At 34.0% G+C, this 22,323-nt stretch overlaps 1 pseudogene; it reads left to right on the top strand.

Moving 5' to 3' along the window:
- Positions 1-2,920: 2,920 nt before the first annotated feature.
- On the top strand, positions 2,921-3,434 carry LOC106973322 (GTPase NRas-like; annotated as a pseudogene).
- The last annotated feature ends 18,889 nt before the right edge of the window (positions 3,435-22,323 follow it).

Here is a 22,323-nt window from a genome sequence, read left to right as displayed (position 1 = left end):
TCAGTCTCTTATTTCCTTGCTCAGTGCTGACATTTGTTAGAACTTTGGTTTTAGGGGTGCCTGGGTGGTTCAGACAGTTAAGCGTCTGACTTCGGTTCAAGTCATGATCTTGCAGTTCCTGAGTTCCAGCCCTGCGTCGAGCTCTGTGCTGACAGCTCACAGCCCGGAGCCTGTTTCACTTTCTGTGTCTCCCTCTCTCCCTGCCCCTCCCCTGCTCATGCTCTGTCTCTCTCTGTCTCTCAAAAAGTGAATAAACATTAAAAAAAATTTTTTTAAAGAACTTTGGTGTTAGATAAGAGAAACTAGCAATTACTAGTGTAGAGTGGATAATTAAAATCCACATATGCTAAACTTACATATGCAAAAAAGTCACATTCTGTTTTTTTTAATATACAACTGTTTTCATAGTTTTCTCAAGCTTAGATTCTCTTTAATGGTGGTAGGAGAAGCTAAGATGGATGGGATTTCAAATACGTCACTTAAAGGTTACTTATTTTTTCCTTTTAAAATTGTCCCTTTGGTGTTATCTCTACCCTTTTCTCTTCCTTCTAGCCAAAGGGTACCTGGACATACCATGGGGCATCACAAAAAACCCAAATTGGGTAGCATCCTTCTCTAGGATGTCCCTAGACATCCTACTGTTGCTCATCCTACTGTTATCTATTCTCAGTATTGTGGCTAATGAAAGTCATGTTTAGGTTTTGTTTTTTCTCTGCACAGTCAGTGCCTAGAGGTCCCTTTTCTTCGACCAACAGGCTCCACTACTTTGATGTGGCCCCGCCTCAGCTTTCCCCGACGCTGCTGCTCTGCTGAAACTCAGCCAGATGCTCATTGGTCCCTTCTTTAAGAGCCCCTCCCTAATTAACCAATGATTTCCCTGTTCTTCACTGAGGACACACAGTGACTTTGAGACGTTTCACTCATTATGCACAGAATTTGTGCAGTCAAAGGTAAAAGTATGGTTGGTGCAGTCTGTGGTCTTTTGGCCATCATCACTCAGCTGTGGGTGTCCATGTTGGTGTGGGACATTCAGCCAAGTAGCCTCCTCCCTAGATCTGACAAATTGTGGGGCACCAGGCTCCTTTCCTTTCAGCATCCCCCACATACACATCTACCTCTGGGGTTCCCCTATCACTGCCCGATCTTCATCTTTAGGGTTATCCTCAGCTGAACTATACTGGGGTGGAATAGAGAACTAAAGACACAGCATCTGATCTTTTGCTCTTTTCTCTCTCTGTTACCCTATCCACTTCCATAATATTCCATGATCTTTTTCTATACACTAAAATAAAAATTTCAGATCTCCAATTGTCTTAATGTGAGAAAAACGGGAATTTATAAATTTGTCTTTCATTTAAGCCTAGACTGCAAAGCTACTGTTTTATTGGAACACCAAAGCCCTAATTTACCATACACTTGACATGTTTGTTCCAGATTACATGAGTCTCCCCTGGATGATGGAAATGCTTTTATTTAATGGCTGGGAAGTCAAGAAGGCTATAATTTAAAGAAAATGCAAAATATATGACTTGATATATTAAAAGTATTATGCCAGTTTTCTAGCTCAAAAATAATGTAAAATAAAATACAAAGATCCCAGCATATTTTACAAACAAAAGGAGAAACTTCATCTGAACCCAGAGTTGCCTGGTGTCAGGGCTTACTCAACACACTGTGAGAAACCTCATGTGTATATTCTATCTTACTCTCCAGATATTTTTATGGCTTTTATATTCTCATCCCTTTTATCAGTTTTTGTTTCTTTTATGGACTAGCTTTCTCTATATCCTAATCTAAAAGCGGAAAATATGGGATCCCTATTAAGATCTCTAGTTTTTACATCTCCTCTTCAAGAATCCAACTTTAACTGGGATTGGAACACATTGCCCTCTTCCCTTTACAGTTTACTAAATAGAAAATTTTAATTACTCTCGTTTGGATCATGATCCCATCTTTCATTCATCTTTTGGTGTCGCATAAGTATGGAATAATTCTCTATATGCATCAGAGTGGGAGTGAGATCACTTTTCCTTTTTGTTTGTTTGTTTGTTTTTGGAAAGAATAAAAGGCAAAAATTTATAAATATCCACTATAATATTCTTCCTGTTATTTCTATTGACTTATTATAGCTATTTATTTATGAAATAAATCTGACACTTTCTTGTGAAGTTCTGAAGTACACATGGAAGCGTTATTTTATGTAATTTTTTTTTTGAGAACAAAAACAAAGAAAATCTCTTGGGATTATTTATATGTTCCAAGGTAAAGGTTATAGCTTCCAGGATTTATTTTTTATTCCTTTCTGTTTTCCAGGACTGTGGAATTTTTCAAAATCAGTTACTTATCTAGGATATTTTCTCAGTGCATGCTGTTTTAACTAGTAAATCCACCTTGCATCAGTCTGGTGTCATTTTGAGATCATGTAGATTAACCTGTATCTTGACTAAAAATAATATTTATTATTAAAATTTTTTTCTGCTTTAGTTTGCTGACATGATGAATGATATTGTATTCCTAATAACAAGCCATCCTTGCATTCCAGTTATAAATCTTTTATGGACTATGTTTATTTTTAAAATACTGGTAGATATCAATTCTTAATTACAATCTAATTTTATTTTGGATTGTGTACTAACATTAAAAAATGACCTTAAGGACTTTTTGTTGTTGTTGCTGTTGTTGTTGTTATAAATATTATCTGCCTTTGACAGAAGTATAAATGTTCTGATTTCACAAAAGATGTTGCAAGCATTATATTCTTAGTTCTTTGCAACAACTTAAACAGAATTCAGATTAAAAACTTAAATAGAATTAGCAATACTGGTTGGTTTAAGTTTTAAAATGATTTGAACTTAATCCCTGGTGGGGGCTGGTGATGGCAGTTCTGGGGTCTCCAACATTTTCCCCAGTTGTGGTCCTAAATCCGTTGGAAGCAGAGGCTGTGAAACTTGAGGTTCTTGCTGGTGTGAAATGACTGAGTACAAACTGGTGGCAGTTGGAGCAGCTGGTGTTGGGAAAAGCACACTGACAACCCAGCTAATCCAGAACCACTTTGTAGATGAATGTGATTCCAACATAGAGGATTTTAACTGAAAACAGGTGGTTACAGATGGTAAAACCTGTGTTCTGGGCATAATGGATACAGCTAGTCAAGAAGAATACAGTGCCATGAGAGACCAATACATGAGGACAGGTGAAGGCTTCCTCTGTGTATGTGCCATCAATAATAGCAAATCATTTGCAGATATTAACCTCTACAGGGAACAGCTTAAGCAAGTAAAAAACTCAGATGAAACAAGTGTGATTTGCTAACAAGGACAGTCACCAAAAAACAAGCCCACAAATTGGCCAAGAGTTACGGGATTCTGTTCATTGAAACCTAAGCCAAGACCAGACAGGGTGTTGAATATGTCTTTTGCACACTGGTAAGATAAATGTGCCAGTACCAAATGAAGAAACTTAACAGCAGTGATGATGGGACTCGAGTTTTTATGTGGTTCTTGTGTGTGGTAATGTAATGAATATTTTTAAAGTTGTAGCATCAGAAAAGAGCCACTGTCAAACTGCACTGACACCCTGGTCTTGACTTTCTTGCGTAAGTATTCCTGTTGCTATCTTGAGTCTCACAGGAAGCTCCTACTACCTCCTCAGCTCTCAGTAGATCAGTACAATATTCTCTACTTGAGAAGCTCTCTAAATAACTACCTCCTCACTTGGTTGCCTGACCAGAGAAATGAATCTCTTGTTACTCCCCCCTATTTTTCCACCCTGGATTCTCCCCCAACACACATAAACAAACCTCCGCCATCCCAGGTTTTTCATCTGAAAAGTAATTCATGCTCTGAAACAGAGAACCAAACTGTAGACATGAAATGCTGTAAGAAACTATGTCTTGAGGTCTAAGGTAGCAACTGCTGGTTGTTTTGTTTTTCATTTTATTGTTGAACATGGCACTGTGTTGGTTTTTGGAGAAATGTCATAAATTACTGTTTTGCTGAGAATATAGTTAAGTTGCCATTTGGTTTGTTTTTAATGTTATTGGCTATACTCTATACCTGGCATCTGCTCTGCATTCATAAATACTACTACTACTAATGATAATAATAATTAATAATAATAATAATTTGTACTTAAATCTTTACCTTCTTTACCTTCACTTTTGGGAGGTTTCCTTTGTCCATTTTCCAAATTTCTTCTACAGTGATTTTTGTTTCTTTGTTTAGGTTTGATTTCTTAATTTTTGTCAATCAATTTTTGCTGGCAAATCACATACTTCATTTAGATTGCCATATTCATTTATATAGAGTTGAATGAATATTCTCATTTAAAATTTCTTCTATGTTTTTCATTTTTAAATGTGGTAAAAATCATAATAAAGAAAACTAGATTAATACTACTTATTCATATAAGGGAAGAAATATTAAAAACATTATAAGCAAATGCAACTCCATAGTTGATGAAAGTATAACCTGTCATAAGATAAACAATTTGGTCCAATGAAGTCACATGGATTTATTGTTGAAGTTCAGTTTTTGACTTACTAGTTGTTGAATCTTATGTAATTTAACTTCTCTGAGTCCCACAATTAAAAATACTGAGGAAAGAATGCCTGTAGTTAAATATTTTGTCAGAATCATTGAAATAGTCAATATAATTGACTAATAGAGCAATAACACAGTTAATGCTGAATAAATTTTATTTTCACTCAAGATAGAGTTTACTACTAGACAGAGTTTATATTAGAAATCCAAGGACAATTCAATGTTTGAGTTTAAATAAGAAGTTGAGTGATCACCAAATGGATGATTATGTCAAAACCAATACCCCATCCTAATAACAACAAAAATTATATAAATGATACAGAAAACAATATTGAATTTATCTTTCATAATATGTTGCTAAAAGACTAGTGATATAAAAATAAGTCACATATTTTAAATCATTAAATTTTAATTAGATAAAATATTAATCAGGGTAAATTAATTAAATATATCAATTAAATGGAATTAATTAGACTAAAATTAATTATTTAAAACTTTAATTGATTAAATACGAAATGCAAATCAAAACCACAGTGAAATATCATTTACACCAGTCAGAATGGCTAGTATCAAAAAGGCAAGAGTTAACAAGTGTTGGTGAGAAAAGGGAACCCTCATGCACTGTTGATGAGAATGTAAATTGGTTCAACCATTTTGGAAAACAGTATGGGGATTCCTCAAAAATTTTTAAATAGAGATACCATATGATCTAGAAATTCCACTGCTGAATATTTATCCAAATCCCAAAAACACACTTTGAAAAGATATTTATACTCCTATGTTTATTGTAGTAGTGTTTACTATAGCCAAGATAGGGAGGCAACCCAAGTGTCCATTGACAGATGAATGAAAAAAGAAGATATATCTCCAATATCTTCTTGGTAATATATATATATTACTGAGCCATAAAAAAGAATAAAATCTTGCCATTTGCAACAACATGGGTGTACCCTGAGGGTATTATGCTAATTGAAATAAGTCAGACAGGGAAAGACTAAGGCCATGTGATTGCATTAATATGTGGAATCTAAAAAATGAAACAAATGAACAACAGCAGAAGAATTCTAAATACAGAGCACAACGGGTGGTTGCCAGAGGGGAGGTAAGGGCGGAGATTAGCAAATGGAGGGAATTACGAGGTACAAACTTCCAGTTAGAAAAGGAAGAAGGCACAGAGATGAACAGTACACCATAGGGAATGTGGTTTCTATTTGTAACAACATTGTATGGTGACAAATGGTGACTACACTTACCAGAGTGAGCACTGAATAATGTATAGAATTTTCAAATAAATATTTTTTACACCTGAAACTAATATAATATTGCGTGTCACTTATACTTCAATGAAAAAAGTTTGCTCAAAATTGAAAGAGTCCTGTTATTCTGTTCTGTTCTCTCATGGCTGCATGTTATGGCTGCTAAAAATAGGAAATCTTGATTTGCAATGCAAACTTCAGTTTTGTTTTTTTTTTTTTAAATGCCCCAAGTTAACCAGTGTATGACAAAAAATCACCCAGGTCAAGCAGTGCAATTGTCTGATGCGAGATGTAGACTGCAGTAGGACATGTGCTAGAAGTCAAGGACCGACATAACTGCTTGTGAAACAGTAGTTTGTCATGTCTTATGTTTGGGAATTTTGCCTTATCCCTGACCAAAAAGCTAATACCAAAGAAAGCTGTACTATCTTATGATTTTGCCATGGCATATCTCTTAAAAATTTCATAAATGTACATGTACATGCATACACATTCATATGTATTTTACCAAATGCATACCCATGTTGCTGTCGAGACTGGGTCAGGGTAGGTGCAACTTCATATGGTCACTTGGGCCCTAGTATTTGATGCCTGATCCTTTGCCAAAGTTTTCCTCTCCTCCATGGTAAATTTCCTTAGGTAGGGATTTGGTGGGTATTGTTAACCTTGCCTACCAGCTGGCTTTAATCAGGACTGTTAATTATATGAGACATGATTCAATGTTCATCTCTGAAGGTAGAAATCTGGATTTCAGAAGCTTTGGTTCCAGAAGAACCTGGATTCATTAACTAGTTTTACTCACACTTTCCCAGAGAATTTTTTGTGCCATGCACTATACATATTTATGTGTGAGTAATGGAAGAAGAGGAATCACCATTTTTACATGCATATATAAAAATGCTATTACTGGCTGAGTCAAAATGACTTGTTTGTCATCAAATTTCCATTCTGATGACCTAGCTAAAACAAATAAAATATGTTCCAATGTGACTGGATGTCCCTAATGGCTAACATTTAAATAAAATTTCCCATCACTAGGACCTGTATAAACACATTCACTCACACACACACACACACACACACACACACTGATTTTAAATTACATCTTATTGTACTCTAAGCTCCACTGAGGACAACGATTTGCACATTGCTGCATTCTGACCTCTAACACAGTTTCTAGTACATTGTATATATTCAGTAAAAGTTTGTTAAATTAATAAATTAAATATGCTTAGGATAATATCAAAAATAATTCATAGATATATTCTAAAGCAGTGCCTACATAAAATTTTGTTGGAAAAAAGACTTGGCCATTCATTCATACATGGTCTATAGTCACTTTCTCATTATAACAGCAGGTTCCAGCACTTGCAACACAGACAGAATGGCCCTCAAAGCCTAATGAATCTACTATTGGGCCCTTTAAAGAAACCCATATCCCAGAGGCATACTCTTTAAATTACATGAATAAACATAAATTAAATAAATATTGTTATTGACTACTATTTTTTCATTTCTAGCAGTACAGTAATACCAGACACAGATTAAAAACAAATAGAAAGATGCAGAACAAGATAAAATTATGGGAAGATATTATATTTATTTGAAAGGCAAAAATTAATTATAAAATAATTACAATTATAAAATAGTTTATTGATAGTGACCTAATTAATTAATTTGAAATATGTTTTTGAGTTCATACTGTTCACCAGACTTTGTACTTGGTAGTACATATTTTTTTAAAGCTTATAAAAGATCACAATTTGTCTTTTTACCTTCTTTCCATCATCTTCTTTAGCCTACACAATTGCAACCACTCTTCAAGTACCTCTGATTGTATCCTTGTTCGGAGCATACACTTTACAACTAACCAGGTCATTTCCCTGCCTTTTGGTGGTTACCCCTTTTACTTGGAATAAAACCCACCATCCTCACTGTGCTTTAAACAGTCTTTTACAATGTTGTGTCAGTCCAAGATTCTCTCAAAGTATATGTCCAGTGGTAAGGGTCATGGGCTCTAAACTCACCCAGTTTGTACTCAAATCTTGACTCCACCTCTAAACAAACTATATAAATTTGGACACGTTACTTGTTCCTTCTCTGTCTTCATTTCTTCATCTATAAAATGGGAATAGAAATTATGCTTATGTAATCAGTTGTTGAAAATCAAATAAGATAATTTATGTAATGTGTAGAGAAAATTTCTTGAAACACAGTGAGCACTCAATAAAATTAGTCTGTGACTAACAACAATTTCAAGTCTTCCTAATTCATATCCCCCACCCCAGGTTTGCTTCTGTAATACTGAACAAACTAAGCCTATGAACAGGATAGCTCTTTCCTTAAAATGCTCCCTTTGGCATCCCCACTCCTGTCCCACTGTGGCTTGGCTATGTCCTACTTTGACTTCAGGTATCTGTCCAGCATTCTGAAGGATCTGATATGTAACTCTGTAAGTTAACCAGTTAGCCTGCCCCAGTTTCATGGTTGCTGGCAGAAGACATGAGATTCCTATATCAGAACAAAAGACTTTATTACTCATGGTAATAGAGGAAACAGTTTTAGTATTTGCTCCGGTTCTCTGAGCCCAATTCTCAACAAGATGATGCAAAGAGGGTCGAATGACACATGCAATATGTAGATCACCTTACAGGACAGCAACCTTGAGCTTAGAGAAGCTGCCTTTTATAATGGTCAGTAAGCATGTCTGTCTTTGCTAGCAAAAGAGACTATATGTTCCAAGACTGTAAACAAATCTGCAGTTTGCTCTGGAATGAAACACTGTATCTCTATCTTCCAAGGCTATTTACTGTACAACATCAGTGAAAAGATAGTTGCGAACAAAGGTAGTCACTGCCTCTACTAGCAAGAAGTTTAGAAATGCAAGAGAGCCAAGGGACAGTTGTGTTCTGACAGTCTCAATAGAACTATTCTGTTTTTCCTCAAGATAGTTATTGACCCATGTTGACCATCAACTACTTGAAGACAGATTCTCTATATTTTCCACCACTTATCCCAGTGCCTAGCATAGTCCCTTGCACATAGTAGGCATTCAAAAATGTTTTTGAGCAAATTACAGAGTCTAGTGTAAATGACGTTATTTTTATTCCTACCATTACTACCATAACCAGTAGGAGAATAAAATTTAAAAATACATCTCATTCATATGAGCAACAACTTATAAATACTTCAGCATTGTGTATACTTCATGAAAAATGTGCACTAAGTATATATAGAAATCTACAAAATGACTTTAGTGAGATAAAGATTTTGGTATATAAAGCTACATGCATAAAGATAGAGCAGCACAGGCTCTGAATTGCAATGAGAAAACGTGTATTTTATTTGCATCTTTGCAACTTAAAAAGATACATGCTCTCAGATTAAAAGGGGAAATCTTCACAACTTTTTATGCATCTATTCAACAATAATTTATTGATGCCTTAAATGAGTGCCAGGCCCTTTTCCAATAGGTATTGTCCCTATTAACCAACTCCCATTGTTAAGAGTATCTCCTTACAGCAAACTTGAAATTGATAAAATAAAAGCAATTTTTATTTCTAAGCTTGGTGACCATATAAGAAAAATGTTCATGTCGTCATAATAATGTATTTCTACATAATAATGTATATATTGTGTATTGTGTGATACAAGCTATCCTATATATTATATGAATAGTATCTTATTCACATAATTAAATACCATTTTACTCTTGAAAAGAAAGGGCAATCCAAAATATAAAAATTTGATATTTGTTCTCAAAGCTACCCAAACCAGACAGAAAGCTCAAAAATGGTACAAGTTTGAATTATCACAATAAAGTAAGAGCTATACACACCATTTTTTCCCTCAGTATGGATAGAGCCTCCTTGGGGAAAAAATGTGACTAATTAATTATTTTACACCACACAACTAAACGATAATGTTCGGTATTGGTGTAATAACCAGACCCCTGGACAAGACAGTCTCATTATCACTCCCAATAAAATAGCACTTCAGTATTCTGCCAGACTTCCATTACTGTCAAGGATCGTTGGGTGGTGTTTACAAATAGTTAACCAGCCTTCCTCACAGCTGTTCAAAATTGAGGGCTCATGAACACTTATGCAAGCAGAGTGAAATCTTATAAGCACAGATGAGCAGGAAGAGCGGTGGTACACCGAATGCATAACAAATAAGAATTTTAATTCATCTCATCATGAAAACAATAAGAGATGAAGAAAGAGAGGACAGAGGCCTTGGATGCCCAGAATTAGAGACTTAACTCGGATCAACAGTGCCTGTCAGACTTAATGAAGATTGTTTATAAACATAAATTTGGCATATTTTAGAGCTGAATGTAAGGAATAACTACTCAAGTGCTATTCTAGTTGTGTGGCTAATGTTCAGGGATATTTTTAATTTAATCATCACTTTGACAATGGGGAATCTAGGCCACAAGGCATTCAGATACTTGTATAATTAAAGTTTCTATGGGATACTTCCCCTGCCATGTTTTAGAAGATGTTTAATACTCTCCTAAGATTTGGTTACTCAATTTAAATTTGTATGTGAAATATACTGGCCCAAATCCTTAGGTAATGGTATGTTTCTATTTTAATCCATTGTAAAAAGAATGAAGTAGCAAAATCTCAATTATTATTTTGTGATTTTTAAGACTAAGTCCAACTTCCTCACTTTAGAGAAAACAGACATGTGGCAGTTTAGGTCTTCTGAAACTTAGTCTAGAGTTATTTCTACCATTCATCATTCTTTCAAAGTGAGGTCATTCTATAAGTGAGAATGTAACATTCTAGGAAATCAAATTTATCAACAGATACAGCATAAACAAACCCAATCTGCAGATGCTGCTTCTGAAAAGCAATGGACCTTGATATTTCTAAATTCTCAGTTTCTTTCCCTATTCTCATTTAATGGCGATGGCACATTCATACTGAGGAAGACTTAGCTAAATGAGATGGGATACTAAAATTTCATGTAGATCTTTGTTTTCAGACATGTGATTTAGAATTTAGTTTCTCTCTACCTAATAAGCAAATTTAGATTTGTTTCAAAATACCAACTTGCATTTTTATATATCTTCTTACTTAAGTGTACATTGATCAGTGGCTTCCAAAGTAGTGACATAAAATAATAATTTGGGAGAGTTTCAAGCAACTATATTTTCATTCAAATATGAGCTCTATTTTGCAGATTTTTTTCAGTAACTGCATTTATTTTCTGTAATCCCATTGATGGTAAAATGGTAAGAATTAATAGGATATTTTTATAATTAAATTTATTTAAATTTTATTAGCCAGCAAAAATTCAATGAACCTCTCTATGATCCTCAGGTAAGCCTTGCAGTGTATGTAAACTATATAATCATTTCTACTTTGAAATCTTCTTTATAGTTTATGCTGATCGCAAAGTTAACTCTAACCTGTTTAATACACTGAATTGGTGTAGCACCAGCTTTAATACCTCACATGTGGTCACTATTTTAATACCTTAAGAGTCTGAGTTCATGAAAATATTATTTGTCTTTACATTTCCTACAAAGTTTAAATTTATAATACATCTTTTTAGAGTGCCTGGGTGGCTCAGTCGCTTGGGCGTCCAACTTCAGCTAAGGTCATCATCTCACAGCGCATGGGTTCAAGCCCCGCGTTGGGCTCTGTGCTAACAGCTCAGAGCCTGGAGCCGGCTTTGGATTCTGTGTCTCCCTCTCTCTCTGACCCTCTCCCTCCCTCTCTCTCTCTCTCAAAAATAAATAAAAACATTACAAAAATTTTTTAAAGAAATCTTTTTAACTGTTCATGCTTTTGCCTCACATATTCCTTGCTATTCTCCAGCAAAAAAATTCTGTTCCATACAGGCAAGTCGTTCTATTAACTCCTCACATTTAGATCATGCATTTGTCCAACAGATATTTATTGAAACAACATTGCTATGTATAACGTGACAACTATAGTAACAACTAAGTTATGAAAAATAACTTAGCAATCAACTAAACAAATATAAAAATACTAGTACATTAAGATAGCACGTTAAGTACAGCATACACAAGTTATTTAATGGACACTGTGGGAAATGCATGAGTATGATATAATCACTGCCTGAAATAATGTTAATGCCCAGTGAAAATATTAACCACATTAGAATCATAAATCAATATAAAAATGTAGTTAAATTAATGGCTTAATTGTTATTATTTATTTTTCTAAAGGTATAGCCTTTTCTTCTAACCCTTACTCCCATCTCTAGTTGCAGAGTTCTCAATGTATATAATGCTAACACTAATTCAAAGAAAACTGAAGTAGCTGTATAATTCCAGACAATGCAGACTTAGAATAAGGATTATTATAGCACTGCATAATGAAAAGGAATCAATTCTCCAGGAAGATATAACAATGCTAAAGGTATATACACCTAACCACAGACCATCAGAATATATGAAGCGAAAACAGAACCACAAGAAGAAATTTAAAAATCCACTAGTGTATTGGAGATTTCAATGCCTTTATGTAAGTAATTGTTGGGCCAACCAAAAATTAATACACAAGCAGACAGAAAATCAGCAAAGTTATAGATTACCAGAGCAGCACTATTAATCAACTTGATCTAATTAATATTTATAGAATACTCCATCAAACAACAGCAAAATACATACTCTTTTGAAGCTCTCAGGAAACACTCACCAAGACAGAGTATATTCTGGGCCATAGAACAGATCTTAACATATAAAGAGGAATAGAAATCATACAAAATTTGTTTTCATATAATAGAATCAAACTAGAAGTCAATAACAAAAAGATATCTGGAAAGTCCTCAAATACTAACCCAGTTCTCAATAACATACGGGTCAAAGAGAAAGCTCAAGATAAATGTTATAAAAATATTTGAAGTAAATGTAAATGAAAGAACAACCTATACAAATTTGTGGGATATAGTAAAAGCAGTGTGGAGAGGGAAATTTATACATTAGACATATACATGAGAAAAAAGTAAGGATCTAAAATCAATACTGAAGCTTCCATCTTAGTAAAATAGAGAAATAAGTACAATGTATGTATGCCTGAGTCAACAAGAAGAAAAAATAATGATTAGAGCAGAAATATGTGAAATTGAAAGACAAAAATGATAGGGAAAATGAAATTAAAAGCTGAATATTTAAAAGTATCAATAAAACTGATAAGGTCTAGCTTGATTAACCAACAAAGAGTGAGAAATAAAAACTATGTGCATAGAAAATGAGGAAAAAATCACTACTGATCCCGTGTACATTAAAAGTATAATGAGGGAATACTATGAACTCTATGTTCACAAATTTGATAATTTAGTTGAAACAGATAAACTCCTTGAAAGACACAAAATATAAAATTCACACAAGAAAATAATCCAATTAACCTATGTCTACTACATAAATTAAATTAATAATTAATAACCTTCCAAAAAAGAAAGCACCAGGTCCAGAGGATTTCACAGGGGAATTCTACCACACATTTATGTAATAAATAATATCATTTTTTTTTCACAATTTCTTCCAGAAAATAGAAGCTATAGAGAATCCTTCCATACTTATTCTGAATCCAGCATTATTCTAATACTAAAGCCGGCAAAAACATTATAAGAAAACAAAACTACACAATAATATCTCATGAACATAGACATAACAATTTTCAATAAAACATTAGTAAATAGAAGCCAATAAAGAACTACACACAACAAATGAGGATTCATTCCAGGTATTCAATGCTGGTGCAATATTTAAAAATCAAGCAATAGGAGGGGCGTCTGGGTGGCTCAGCTGGTTCAACATCTGACTCTTGGTTTTGGCTCAGGTCATGATCTCAAGGTTCATGGGTTCAAGCCCTGTGTCAGGCTCCACACTGTAAGTGCTTGGGATTCTCTCTTTCTCTTCCTCTTTCTGCCCCTTCCCCACTTGCTGTCTCTCTCTCTTACAATAAATAAATAAACTTTAAAAAAGTCAATCAATAGAAAAAAGAAGAAAAATCCTATGTTCTATCCATTTTGGCAGGAAAAGTTGTGAAAATACAGCACCAATTCATAATAAAAACTCTCAATAAACCAGGAATAGAGAGGACTTCCTCAGCCTGATAAAGAACATCTACAAAAAAAAAACCCCAAAAAAAACAAAAAACAAAACAAAACAAACAAACAAACAAAAAAACCCTAAAGCCAATATTCTACTTAATATAAAAATCTGGATTTGTTTTTACTTAAGATTGGACATAGCAAGGATGTTTTCTCTCACTACTCCTATTCAACATGGTATTGGAAGTCCTAGCTTTTGTGGTAAGACATGAACAGAAAGTGAAAGGCAAGTAGACTTGAGAAGAAAAAAAGAACTGTCTTTATTTTCAGATAACATGATTGTCCATGTAGAAACCCCCCAAAAAATCTGAAAATAAATTCCTGGAATTAATAAGCAAGTATAATGAGGTAACAGAATAGAAGTTGATAAGCAGAAGACAATTTATTTTGTGTATAGGAGAAATGAACAATTGGAATTTGAATTTTTTTAAAAAAGCACCACTTACAACAGTACCAAAAATATGAAATCATTCAGTATAATAAAATATGTACATATTTATATCCATAAAAATATAAAACACTAATCATAGAAATTTTGAAATATACAAATGGGAAGATACTAGCCTTTCCTTAGATATTATACTTTCCAATTCATTTTTCTAAGGAAAATGTAATACTAGATTTTATAGGGCTAGGACTACAAATGAATTGGGGAATGATCCCAACACCATATGAGTAGATAATTCCTTGAAGAACAGTTCTTCATTTAGTGGGTGCTCTAGGCTAAGAGAAAGAAAGAAAGAAAGAAAGAAAGAAAGAAAGAAAGAAAGAAAGAAAGAAAGAAAAAGAAAGAAAGAAAGAAAGAAAGAGAAAGAAAGAGAAAGAAAGAAAGAAAGAAAGAAAGAAAGAAAGAAAGAAAGAAAGAGACAAAGAAAGAAAGAAAAGAATAGTGGTGATGGTTGTACAATTTTGTGCATATAGTAGGAAGCACTTATAAAAAAGTCAACATCAGATACTTGGAGAATAGACTTATCTACATGAATCTTAGGATAGAGGCACTGCTATGTATTTTTTTCTACTTTTTTTAAGTTTTCATTTTAATTCCAATTACTTAATATACAGTGTTATGTTAGTTTCAAGTGTACATTGTTTTTCTTAATTTTTCTCATGATATATGTTTGAATATTTAAATTTTAATTGCAATTATTTACTCCAAGGACTAATTTTTTAGTTTATAGAGTGAGCTATTCTTTGTAGAAAAAAATTGGGAGATATTTCATGTTTCATGAATTAAAACTTTCAGTATTGTTAAGATGTTAATTACTCTCACCTTGAGCTATGGATTCAATACGCTAATCAAAATCTCAGCATGTATTTTGTAGATACTGACAAGCTGATACTAAAAAGTTATGTGGAAATCAGAGGACATACAATAGCCAACACAACACTAAACAAGAACAAAGTGGGGAATTATTGTTACCCAATTTCAAGAATCGCTATTAACCTATAATGGTTAAGGCAATGTGGCATTGGTGAAAGAAGAGCCACACGGATCAATGGAACAGAAAACAGGACCCAGATACAGCCCATACAAAGGTAACCAACTGAATTTTGACAAAGGTGCAAAGGCAATTCAATGAAGAGAGAACAGTTTTTTCAATAAGTGGTTCTGGAACAATTAGTCATACAAATACAAAACAAACAAACAAACAAACAAACCCTAGACACAGATCTTATACATATCAAAAATAAAAACTAAATGAATCACAGACCTAAATGTAAAATGGAAATTATAAACCTTATGGAATAAACCAGAGTAGAAAATCTAGGTGACCTAGGTTTTTGTGATGAGTTTTTAGATACTCATTACCAAAGCATGAGCCATGAAAAGAACATTACAGGTTTGACTTTATTAAAGTAAAAAGCTTCTTCCCTGAAAAAGACGCTATTAAGAAAATGCAGAGACAAGCCACAGAGTGGGAGAAAATATTTGAAAACATATATTTAATAAAGACTTGTATCTAAAAACATACAAAGAACTCTTAAAAATCAGCAAAAGGAAAACAAACCACCCAGTTCAGAAATAAGCAGATTTGAACATACACCTCACCAAAGAAGATATCCAGATGGCAAATAGGCATATAAAAGGAGCCTCAACTTCATTTGTCATTGGGAAGAAAGGGTGGAATATATGAGGCACAGAATATTTTTATGGTGGTCAAACTATTCTGTATGATACTATATAATGGTGAATATAAAACATTAAGCATGTGTCGAAACTCACAGAACTTTATTGCATAAAACCTGCAACTTAATGTATGTAAATTAAAAAAAAAATAAGAAGTTGAAGAATTCCAAGATGGAATGCATACTGTGACAAAAAAAAAATCTAAATGTATTACAACTGTGTGAAATAACCTCACTCAATGGGGGGAATAAATTGCTGCCCTAAACAATTTTAGAAATGAGTTCAGTCTGTAAGACTAAAGTCAAAAAAATATATAATCTAGTTGATAAAATTGTTTCATACAGGGGTTTGAGCTAACAATTCTGAAGCCACTATACATGTACACTAGAATTTGACAAGCAAGTAAGTGAATGGAAGAAAGTGGGCGCTAAGTTTCTCACTGTTGGAATGAGGTTTCAAATAAGCAAAGGGAAAGGCCAGAATAATCCATATGGCAATGAATTAGACAGAAATATCAGTATAAATTCATGTTTAGCTTGATATATATATATATATATATGTAGATAGATATACATGAAAATATTTATAGGTATGTGTATGTACATGAGGTAGTATGCACACATATATTTCTAGCTCTTGCAGATGAGAGAGCCTGGAAGCAACAACACCTCATTAATAGCAAGTACACCAAGTACTCTGCTCTTGGTTTCTAATACCATTATCAATCAAAGGAACCAGGGATCCTTGGAGAAAGAGCTCACTCTAGGACTGGAGCAGAAAATTTACAAGATGAACATTTTCTACTGCATGGAAACAAGGAAATGCTAACACATGCTAACACATGCAAACACACACACACACACACACACACACACACACACACACACAGAGTTATGTTAAAGGGACATAAAAGCCAAGTAAAAGAGCTCCCAATGATCAAAAGGAGAAAAATGTAACCATCAAAATAGTGTTGGATTATAACTCAAAGTATAAAATGAACACCAATGAGTACTCTTTGGGACTGAGTATGTGTCTTCCCAAAATTCATATGTTGAAGCCTTGCCTCTCAATGTTATGATGTTTGGAAATGGGGGTTGGGGAGATAACTAGCACTAGATGAGGTCATAAAGGTAGGGCCCTCGGAAGATGGGATTAGTGTTTTTATAAGAAGAGACACCAGAGAGCTCTACCCCTGTGTCCACCCAAAGAAGAGGTCATGTGAGCACACAGCAAGAAGGTGGTCACTTAAAGCCAAGAGAAGAGCTCTTAGAATGAAACCTACATTGTCAACATCTTGATTAATATTAATCATATTAAACATATTATATAAATAAACACATATAAATAAACATATTAATTCAATACATGGCTGAAAAAATAAATGAATAAAAAAATTAGACAAATCTTCCCCACATAAAAATTAAAAATATGCATGTAAATACTCCCCCTCAAAGAAGTAAAGCATATTTCCCTACTCCTTAAATGTAAATTCTGTAGAATGACTTCTTTATAAAGTATAAGACAGGGAAAAATTGTTCCCTTATAGGAGAAATATGACAAACATCACCTTAGCCAGATGATCAAGATTAACATCAATAGTGATGAGTCATATTGATAGTATCTATCCTTGATATGATGTGATGAGAATATCACTTTACCTCTGTGGTCCTCCTCCCCAAAGCCCATAACCTCAATCTAATCATGAGAAAAATGTCAGAGAAATCCTAATTGAAGAGCATTCTACAAAATACCTGACTAGTACTTCTCAAAACTGTCAAAATCTTCAAAAATAAGAAAAGCCTGAGAAACTGTCACAGTAAAAGAGCCTAAGGAGACATGACAACTAAATGTAATATGATATCCTACATGGAGTCCTAGAACAGTAAATGGATATTAGGTAAAAACTATGAATATCTTAATAAAATGTGGACTTTAGTTAATAATAATATATTGATACTGATTCACTAATTGTGAAAATAAACTATACTAACGTAAGATACTAATAATGTAAATCTAAAACTATACTAAATTTAAAAAGTTTATTTAGGGGTGCCTGAGTGGCTCAGTTGGTTCAGCAACCAAGTCTTGATTTCAGCTCAGGTCATGAATTCACAGTTCATGGGTTCAAGCCTGGTGTTGCGCCCTGAGCTGACAGCATGGAGCCTGCTGGGGATTCTCTGTCTCCCTCTCTCTGACCCTCCCCTGCTCTCTCTCTCTCTCTCTCTCAAAAATAAATAAACAAACATTAAAAATTTTTATTTAAAAATAATTTGGTAACATTGTCAGTAGTCTGAGACTTCCCATTTATCCCTGTATCCTCTCTGTGATAAGAGTATACTTCTTGAACCACTGATGTTATAACTTGCTTTGGCTAATCAGACATGAGGGAAAGTAGTTAGGGACCCTATGACAAAACTCCTACAGAAAGCATCTATTGTTATGTATTTATCTTGCATGAAAATATCAATGTCCCAAATAGAGACTCTTCTTTCAGCTTGGGTCCCAGAATGAATATATCTCATAGAACGGAGCTATAACTGATTCAATCTATATGTATCACTTGATGAGAATGAAAGATACGCCTTAGTTGTAATAAGCTACTAAGATTCTCTCATGCTGTAGTATAACCTAGCAAAGATGACCAATTAAGAAACCTGAACTTGTGAATAGTGTTCTGCTGAAACAAGCACACCAATATATGTGCCACTGGGTTTGGACTGGGAAGATGGTGAGAAAGTATTTACCGTTGATTAGACAGATGGCAACCCGTTGTGCATGTGCACAGGTGAAATGTTACATAACCATTGCCTCTCATAACTTAGAGGATAGGTAATGTACTGGATGAGTTTTGTGGGTGAATAAGTTGGAAAACAGAAAGCTGCACATGTGCTATTGGCTGCATGTGATAAGGTACTTTAAGAAAGAGAGGAACTCAAAAATAATTGGCCAATTTACTAACAGGGATGAATGATGTAATTTTTTCTTAATTTCTCTCAGTAAAATATAATATTAGGAGATTTTAATGACAGAGGCCAATTAAAACTCAGCCTCATGGCAAAGACTAATTTGGGGGGAGCTAAAACCTGTTGCTAAAACTCAGAAGTCATTAATGTGGCACTCAGTAAATCCCTCCACTTGGGTTAAATGTCTCAAGAAAAAAAGAGTGAGACTTTCCCATGGAATCCTGGCAAGTTTAAACTATTGGCAGTTAAATCTAGAGAGAAGGGCATCTTACAAGGAAGGGAAAAATAGTATATCCATAGGCACTGGAAACTGACTGTAATCAAATAGTTAAAAATCTTAGTATGTTTTTGAAACAGTTGTGCCAGCACCCTAAATTAAATACTTTCCTTTGAGACTTGAGATTACCTTTGTGTACTTGTGTTGCCAGAGTTAGTAAATAAAAATATGAGATGCCTAGTTAAATTTGAATTTAGATAAAAAATTTTTTTTAGTATAACCATGTCCTCTACAATATTTGCAACATACTTATATTAAGATATTTATGGTTTATCAAAATTCAAATTTAACCAAGAGTCCATATTTTGTCTGTTAACCCTATTTGGGGATCAAAACTTCTATAGGCATAAAACAGACTGAAAAAATTTCTGAGCTCTCAAGGAGGGAATATTCTTTAATATCTTCTTTAGATGTAGCCAAGGAATAAAATGAAATACTGTCCTTGCACAGCCATCCAAGAGCCATCACAAATAAATGACTGAGGAGCTATTCCCTATTCCCAGGAAATAACACCCCATCAAGAAATGTCCTAATTCCCTCTGTTGCTATGTGATCTACACTAGCAGTGAGAGGATGGATTCACCCCATTGAGGCAAGTTTGCAATGTGACTGACTTTGATCAGTGACATGTGATTGCAAGCAACTTGTGACATTGATAAGCAGCAACCTAAAGCATAATCACTGGATGTGGAATTGCTCGTTTCCCTCTGCCACAAGATCAGCAACATTCCAGCAAGGAGCCTCTCCTTTAGCCTGGATTCCATGACGAAGGAAACACATGGAGCTAACATGGAATATAAACAACAAACTGATATTTTGGGGGAGGAAGAAGCAAGTCACTAGATTTTGGTTTTAGGGTTAATCTAACAAATGGTACAAATGCATTCTGGGAAAGCATTCATTCATCTTCTTTCCTTCCTTCCTTCTTTTCTTCCTTTCTTCCTTTTTCTTTCATCCGCCATCTTCCTTTCTCTCCCTCTCCCTTTTTTTTCCTTCCTTCCTTCCTTCCTTCCTCCCTCCCTCCCTCCCTCCCTCCCTCCCTCCCTTCCTTCCTTTCTCTTTCTCCTTCCTTCCAGTCACAATGGACCTATAGTTTATTACAGCTATAACAGTTAAATGGTTAACTAAATCCAGATTAAATGGTTTGTCCAAGATCATAGAGTAAGACAAAACTCAGATTCAGTTATTTATTTGGCTCTTAATGTGGGCTTGTTGCTGGTCAAAGCTCTACATATAAGAAAGTAAAATAGTCCCTGACTTCAAAAAACTAATCACTTTACTAGGAAGATAAGTTTTATGTGCATGTGTACATGCACACACAAACACACATAAATATACACACTCTCCATGTTGCTTGAGTTATTGCCCTCACATGGTTCATTACCCACCCCACTCCCTCAAGTGGCTGTGTCTGCTGTCGCTCATGCAAGCATGTCTTGGATGTCTCTTCTTTCACACTTAAACACCATCAGTATATTTTCTTTCTTCCCAAAAGAAGCTCTGCCACCTGTTTTATAGTAACCTATTTGTCATTTCTAATACAAAATAATGTGCCATGTTATAGTTTTATAAATGTAACTTGGGCCTGATATTACTAAGATTTTTGGCAAGATGCATCAATTTATCAAATAAAAGTGCAACAAAAAATAAAGTTTGTTCTAATCAAATCATTTTAGTTGTAAAAAAAAATAAACATCACTTGCAACAACACATTCCAATGAAAAGAAATGGGAAGTTTTTTAAAGGATTGAGAAAAAGTGGACTCATGGAAACTAACACATCTTCAAACAGCTACATTAGCCACATGTCTTTCTGATCCAGAAGGTCTTTTATTTCTGAGCATCCGTTCCTTTTTTTTTTTTTTTTTTTTGTCTGCAGTTGAGATTTTTCCTTCCTACTCATTGTTGATTCATAATTTTGGAGGTGGTATAAATTTGCTATGATGCTGGTTCTAGAAAAAAAAATGCATAACTTGTTTAATCCAGAGCTCTTTGTCTTCTGACTAGTTTCTGTGACTCTTATTTCAGATGACTGAGGGGGAAACTGATTGACTACTGATTAGATTCCCTTAAATGGGATATCCACTCCATTCTATTACCTATAGCCATGGAGGTGGGGTCATCTTATATGTTGGATATCTCTTCTAAGAATTTAAAGAAGACAAGGTATGTTAGTAGGAAATAGGTATGGCAGGCAAATTAAACTGACATATCCAACACAAAGACATGGCTTCTAAAAGCAAAACACACATACACATGCATACATCAGGAGACAAAGTGACAAATAGATCATATTTTGGCTTTATTCTGCTTAACATACGTTCTAATATTGATTTTTTTATTAATTTAAATTTCACATGAGAGTCACTTGTTGAAATTTAGGAGGTAGTTGATGCAATTAGAGGCATTTTACTTATTACTTTTGCTTTGATCTGTTGGTGATTTGAAAATTCTTAATTTCTGCATGAATTATGAGATAATTTTACTGCTTGAGTTTATCTATTTCTGTATAATTAGGATATAGGAATTTAGTTTATATCTTTCTGTTTAATTGAGTTAACAATGTCTGCTGAAAATACAATACTATTAGGTGATTTGAAGGAAAATCTATAATTAACTTTCTTATTAGGACTGACTGGATAAGAGTGACTTTTATCAGAGGCCTCTTGTCTTCTGAATTTCAGAATGAAATACTATCAATGAATTTTAAAAATGCACTGAAAAGAGTCTGCATTCATTGACAAAACCCCAAGGGTCTAATGAATACATTTAAATTAATGGTGAGCTTAAAAAGATAAAATTTATATGTATAACATTTTAAGAAATATTTTGCTTGTGAATAATGTGCATTTAAGAATAGGAATGCTGGAGCGCCTGGGTGGCTTAGTTGCTTAAGTGTCCAACTAGGAATTTTTAGGAAAAATTCTCAATTACTATAAAATGACCAGCAGATCAAAATGCTAGAGATAGGACAAACAAGTTTATGAGAAACTTGAAAGTAATGATGTTCTCTTAAAGAAAAACTATTTTTGAGGACTTTGTTTTTCCTTTTTCTTTCTTAT

This window comes from Acinonyx jubatus, chromosome C1, assembly GCF_027475565.1.
Source record: "Acinonyx jubatus isolate Ajub_Pintada_27869175 chromosome C1, VMU_Ajub_asm_v1.0, whole genome shotgun sequence".
Taxonomy (NCBI): domain Eukaryota; kingdom Metazoa; phylum Chordata; class Mammalia; order Carnivora; family Felidae; genus Acinonyx; species Acinonyx jubatus.
The sequence above is the reverse complement of the archived record's forward strand: the minus strand, read 5'-3'. Positions and strand labels throughout refer to the sequence as shown.